The sequence below is a fragment of the Maylandia zebra genome, linkage group LG19 (genome assembly GCF_041146795.1).
Source record: "Maylandia zebra isolate NMK-2024a linkage group LG19, Mzebra_GT3a, whole genome shotgun sequence".
NCBI classification, from domain to species: domain Eukaryota; kingdom Metazoa; phylum Chordata; class Actinopteri; order Cichliformes; family Cichlidae; genus Maylandia; species Maylandia zebra.
Window position 1 is genome coordinate 30,916,065 of NC_135185.1, and position 7,149 is coordinate 30,923,213.

The window sequence follows — 7,149 nt, forward strand, 5'->3', positions numbered from 1 at the left end:
ACATGGCACTGCCCCAAACATATGGTTTTAATACCCCTTCCTCACTCACTCTTGTTTTTGATCCACTTGTTTTGCATTTCTGTTTCAGTGCACATGTGTACGTTCACACGCAGTAACTCCACACCACGCCATTTCTTAACGGAAACATAACTTCTAGGCAATCGTGTCACAGAAATGTGATGTATTTGCACTCCGCATGCATTCCCCTCCTCGCAGCATGTGGCACTGATTGCACTATTTTTTATCCCAATATCAACGAAGCAGTCCTTCAAGGTCAGGCAGTAATGTATCACTCGCTGCCTCGGGCTCATCTACTGTTTCCACTGCACGTCCTCCCTCTGGCAGTAGGAAATTTGCATGGTTTTCATTATCAAAAAAATGTTGCCAAAGACCAATCATTCTTATAGTAGTGACCAGAGTGCTGCATTTAAGTTTGCATACATAAAATCAGAAACATATATTGATAGGAAGATGCTTTAGGTACAGTTTCCACTCTTTAATCTTGCACCAGCGTGAGATTCCTAAATATGATCTTTGATAACTGAAACATAGATAACATAAACAAAGCGAGACTTTGATGAACTTGATTTCTTAAATGTAACGGTGTTGCATCAGACAGAACGCGCTGATGAGAGCTGATGGGGGGGGGGAGTGTTTTTTTAGTTGGTGTGTTTGTGTGATCAGTGCTTCAGAAGCTGTGTAATCTTCAAACAACCAACCGTGACCACAAGTTGCGGCTAATCCCCATCATGTGACCATGGAGCAGTTTGAGTGAAACACGAATGGATGAAGACCGGTAATTAAAGAAGCGGATCCCCTCCACCAAAAGAAGCCAGGATGAGATGGCGGTCCTTGAGTCATGCTGGCTGCTTTTATCTAACTCTCTAATTAGGCAGAAGAAGAGCAAATGAAGAAAGAAAAAAAAAAGAGCCAAAATAAAATGCTTTGTTTTCCAAAAAACAAAAAACTCAGACATGGATATCCATCTTCATCTGGTTGCAATAAACGTACAGCGTAGTAGATTGTGTCTGACATGAACAACAATTACACAGTGTGTTTAGTTCTCTAGCTGAGGAAAGTTTTCACACAAAGACTCAGCGGGCTCTGCCAAATGCTCTCAGCTGGCTAGTTTCCAATGAGAAACTCTGTATGCCAGATACAGTCATACAGCACAGCACATAGCATCCAGTGCACTCTCATAATGCATCACCTGGATGCTGGGCAGTGGCCAGCAAAAGCTCCCCTCTGTGACAGAGGATTAAGAGTTTAAATCACCTCCTTATTATCAAAAGTCCTAATGAGACTGTGATTACTGGCTGGCACTAAAGGCCCTCAACTCTCTGTATGTGTGTAAGTGTACTGCGATTCACATGTGAATATATCTCAACACCTTTATGTCCAAATTAGTGGTTGTGTAAGTGCATGTGTGTGACTGTTTCTGTTTTTTTTAATGCATCTGCAACCTTCCTAAGAAAGGTCAAACAATAAAAATGGCACCAGAAAAACAATAAAAAGCCTATGAGAAAGGAAAGTTTTTAAAGCAGTGGAAGAAGACAAGTCAAGAGATTTATCTGCAGTGTTCGAGTACTAACTTTGTTCTAGCTGTGTAATCTTCTTGGACCTTATGTCTACAAAAGCAGTAAATCATTTAAATTTATTACTGAAGACCTGTTGGAAATTAGTTTGCCATTTCTTCCAATGCATGAATAAAAACCCAAATGCTTTCTGTAGAAATCCATGTATTGTGGAATATTAAAATATCTCGCAAAACCTGGAACCAGTATGATCCAGTCACTAAAAACAAACATGATGAACAAGTCAGGTGTGGTAGTTCTATCTTTAGGTCTTGGTCAAACTGCACTAGAAGCCCACTGGTGACCCTTGGTGACCTCCACTTGTGTGTATTCCCAACCAGTTCACAAGTGACAGCATGAGTTTGCTGGCTACCAACAGGTAAAATCGGGTGCAAAGAGGATGCTGAACCTTGGGATTGCTTTGGTTGTTAGCATCCTGCAACCAACACATTTAAAAAAGGCTTAATTTTAACTTTGAAGGTAAACTGTTTCTGTTTGTGCATATTTCACACACACATTTCATTATAACTTGGAAAGTAATTTGCAAGTGTTTGCAGACAAGTTTGCATCTTCCATGCAAACCACAAATGAGTGTCTCAATCTGCTAGTGACCAAAGCAATTGCAGGGTTTCTGGAGCACAACCTTATACATCTTTGTGACCGATTTCACCTACCGACTGACAGCAAAATCTTGCTGACTGGTCATAGAATACACTATGACCAGTCGGCAAGTGATTACTAGGGGTTCACTGACCAGTCTCTGGCTTGCATGAATGGGTCTTTAGCAATCAACTCCACAGGAACTGGCAGCAACCACTTGCAGCTGATTGGGGGATACACATTTTCCCCTCAGCTGGTTGTCAGCAGGTCTCTAAGGCCTATGTGCTTGAAGCCTTACTCTTAGGACACTGTGGTCTACATGAGCAAACAAGTTGTTAATGTGAGAAGAATTATTATTTAGTTTAGTGTTACACTGCTGATTTGCTTGATGGGTTGCCAGTGTGGTCACATTATAAATGGCAGCTGCCATTAGAGCTTCTAGCTCTCTCTAGCTCTCCTGATGCTGAGGTGTCTACTCACCTGATTTGCATAGCTGTTGCAGGTAAGAGTCTCGTTTATGCATCCGCTGGTTACAGTGGTTACATTGTTGCGGCTCATGGTCTTGTAGAAGTTCACTGTGGATTTTTATACTCTTGGAAGCCACAGATTCACATATTGTTGGCATACTGGTTCTTTTGCGCTGTTGGTTAATTTTATTGTTCATCTCCCATCATTTGGTTTGTGTCCTTGAAAACAATCCTTTACCATTTTCCTAACGGTCTGGGCACCAGCTAGCTTTATAGTCAGCTTTTTGCTTCAGTCACAGCGGGCTTCCATTTAATTGGTGACCCTAAATGTTTTCTTAGACTTGGTGTAAGGAGACAGACTGTAAGAAACACAGAGACTAAATACACATGAGGGATGATCAGGGGAAGTGGCCACACATGGGAACACAGCTGACACACATGAACTTAACGACAGGACAGAAGGAGTGAAACTGAATACACTGACCGTGAATACAGACTTTCAAAGTAAAACAGGAAACATGGAGATTAGACAAGACACATGAACCGGGGAGACGTAGTACAGGGGAGATGACATAACCGACAGCATGGACTTGACAATATAAGACACGCAGACATAAACACACGAAGGGCAAGGGAGACTTAATACACGGGTAATATGTACAAATGGCTGGACTGCCTTAGTGACCCTAAACAAAGAATAAACATCAAAATAGGCTAAAACACAAAACACTGGGTCGCACGACCCAGGACCATGACAGGAGGCTCCTTTTTACAGCTGCAGATCACCAGTGTGTTTCAGCAGTAGGGTTAACAACAGAAAAAGTGTATTTGATGAGTTTCCTTTTGTTCGGGACATATTAATAACTTGTGTCTTATCTCATTCAGAAGCCGAGACGCTAAAGTGGTTGGGTACCTTTGGTGGTGGGTTCCCGTTCCTGATTTCTGGGGTTTTAGGTGCATATTTGTCACACTTACATGCTTCAGATCATTAAATAACTTTAAAGTTTGACAAAGATAACCTGAGTAAGAGTAACTTGAGACAAGCCTTTTTGGTCAGCAGTGGTTTTCTCCTTGTAACTTAACCATGGATGCCATTTATGCCCCATCTCTTTCTTATTTTTGAATCATGAACACTGAACTTAACTGAGGCAAGTGAGGCCTTCAGTTTTTGTTAGATGTTGTTCTGGTGTTTTTTGGGACCTCCTGGGTGGGTTGTTGATACGCTCTTGGAGTTATGAAGGAGTAAGTGTTCGCCACTGTTCCAAGTTCTCTCCATTTGTGGTTAATAGGTCTCAGCGGGGTTCACTAGAGTCCCAGAGTCTTAAAATTGACGTTGTAACCCTTTGCAGACTGACTAAATGTCAATGATTTTGTTTCTCAGCTGTTTTTTTTTAAGATCGTGGTCTGATGTGTTGAGATCATTCAGCCTACTTCACTTTGTCAGACAGGCTTTTTAAGTGATATCTTGATTCAACACGTCTGGCAGTAAATAAATATCAAAATCATTGAAAAACTGCATTTTATATTTACTTTGTTTGTCATTGACTAAGATTAAAACATGTTTGATGATCTGAAACCTTGATCTGTAACAAAAATATAAAAAAACTAAGAAATCAAGATGGAAAAAATACTTCTCACAGCACTGCACTTCTGTGTGCTGTGGTTATTTATTCACTCTTGTCTGAGCTGCACCTAAATGTGAATGTGTGTAGGAGGTGAAATGCAAGTGTGAATCGGGTGGTTCTTTGGACTGCTCTTCTCTTGGCAACCCCTACGCTCACTGGTAGGCCACAGCTCTGAGCTGATGTTTAAAAGCATATGTGTGAATGGACTAACAGCTCTTTTATTTGGTGTTTTTAATCATTTTCAATAAAACAACTCCTTAATGATCTGAACCGCATCTCTGTGAAGCAGTAAGACTTGAATGCCTTCTTGGTGATTGGTACAGTTTTGAAGTAAATATTCCCTGAGTACAATTCCCAGTTTTCCGTTGTTGGGTTTTCCTTTTTAACATTAAAGCTTTCAAGTTCTTGGTCACCACCACCATTGTGTGTTATGCAGTGTTGCAAAGGTTATTTAAAAAAAGTATTCGACTACAGTTTGCAGAATACAGGGCCCAAAATGTGGCTTGTAACATATTCTGTTAAGTTACTCAATGTGAGTAATGTATTCTGAATACTTTGGATTACTGAATATATTGTCATGCTTTTTGCAACTTCATGAATGTACTATTGCTACGTCATTTATTACAATTACTGAAGGCCACTTGCCACCGAGCTAACATTGTTAGCTAGCGTTAGCTGAGGTTAGTTCATAGTTCATTATTTGCAGCTAGCAGGTTGTTAATGCTATCCATCAAGTCTAAGGCTACGTTCACACTGCAGGTCTTAATGCTCAATTCTGATTTTTTGATCAAATCCGATTTTTTTTGTCTGCTTGTTCACACTACAAATAAAATGCGACAGCAAACGCGCTCTAGCGTGAACCCTCAAAGTGGCCGCATGCACAAAAGAAGACGTCACACACAACGCGCTCTGTTTAGACCCAGAACAACAGTATTGTTTGACTGATGGTCCTTAATATAAAGACTTGTTTCAAACTTTACGTTTTCCAATTTTGCTTTAAGTTATTTAGTTATTTACATATGGCCTAATAATGATCCTTATTGCTGTTTTAGAGGAGCGGCGCTTCAAAGGATAGTTGCCGATTTCTGTCAGAATCTGCAGATTATACAGTACAAATAAAATGTTAAAGTTTCTCCAACGTTGTCTTCCCAACATCCACACTGGATGGCCAGGAAGCGTTCGCGATGTCTTCTCAGGCGCTTCTCCGGCGCTGATAAAGTGACCCAGGTCGCTTTATATGTATCGGATTTGTGCTGTTCTCACTGTCATACCATGATCGGATATGAGTCGCATAGGGACAGAAAAGTTGGACTTGATGCGCTTTTGCCTGCAGTGTCAACGTAGCCTAACAGTCTGCAATCTATTTACCAACCTCAGCTAACACTAGCTAACAATGTTAGCTCGGTGGCAAGTAGCCTTCAGTAATAGTAATAAATCACTAAATACTGAAAATACTTAAGTGGCACATAACCTAGGTAGCTACCCAAACTAAAACAAGGTAGTAGCAGTAGGCTAATGTTAGTTTTAAAAAAAGAACTCACTTCCAGATGTTTGTTTAGGTTGGAGGTGGAGTCTTTTGACGCTGAGAGCAGCTTGTTTGCTGGTAAACAGAGTTTGCATTGGACGGTCAGATTTCTCCCATCCCTTTCTTCTTTGAATGTGAAGTGGTATTGGAATTTCCAAGTAAGAAATGCACTCCTGCTCGTGCACTGCTGGCTCTGTTGTGATGGCTTCAGGTCCTTTGTGTAACTGACGCCACTAACATTAACATGACGCTTACATTAGAGCCTCTAATTTCGTGTTTTGTTTGGGTTTCCAGCAATATGTGGAATTACCAAAATTAGAGAGGGGATAGCTTAACATATGAAACTGGAAAAGACCGCTGTGTAATCTGTTTATTTCAACAAAGTAACTGTATTCTAATTATCCCCTTTTTAAATGGTAACTGTAACAGAATACAGTTACTCATATTTTGTATTTTAAATACATAACGCCGGTACATGTATTCAGTTATTCCCCAACACTGGTGTTAAGTTGACTTTGTCCCCCTCTTGCGCCACACTAAGTTGGTGTGCTCATGAATATATGTCAATAACTCATGATACTTTCCTCAATTCTTGAGATAGAGTTGATTTACAGATTCCTGTTAAATTTGGGTTAGGATTAGGCAGGCAGTATTGGAGCCAAGGCATTCAGGGGGGGTGGGAAAGCGAAAGCCGTATGGACGTTGCATATTTTTGGACTGTGGGAGGAAGCCAGAGTACCCACGCTGCCACAAGCAGACCATGCAGACTCCACTAGACGTGCCCCAGCTGCCCGTCAGGCTCGGACCTTTCTTGCACAGAGGTGACAGTGCTAGCCACTGTACCGCCCTAGTTCTCCACAATAATTGCTAATTACACCTTTAAATGATCAGATACTTGCTGCACATTCAATTTCTCTGTGTGCAGAAAACTTCACGAAAGTTGTAATCTCTGTCACGTTAACAGGATGAACCTACTCCATGAGGCCTGATTTAAATCTTGCACACTGTCATTATTTATGCCAGTTTCTAATGTGTGTGTGTGTGTGTGCAGAGGTTTGACCACTCGTGCCAACTGTGAACAGTACTTGCTCATTAGCACTATTTTCATGTGACTAAGCTGTACCGCAAGGACCACACCCCCCCTCCCCCCCGTCCCACTCCACACACATACACCACACACCACACACACTTTCAGACAGTTGCATACAAAATCCCACGTGCACACACAGACACACACATACACGCACACAAACACCACATGACCAGATGAAGAGGAACCATTGTTCAGCATCACAGGACCTCTTGACACAGACACACACAATTCTCCTTCTGCACAGCCTTTCGTGGAACCACCAGAG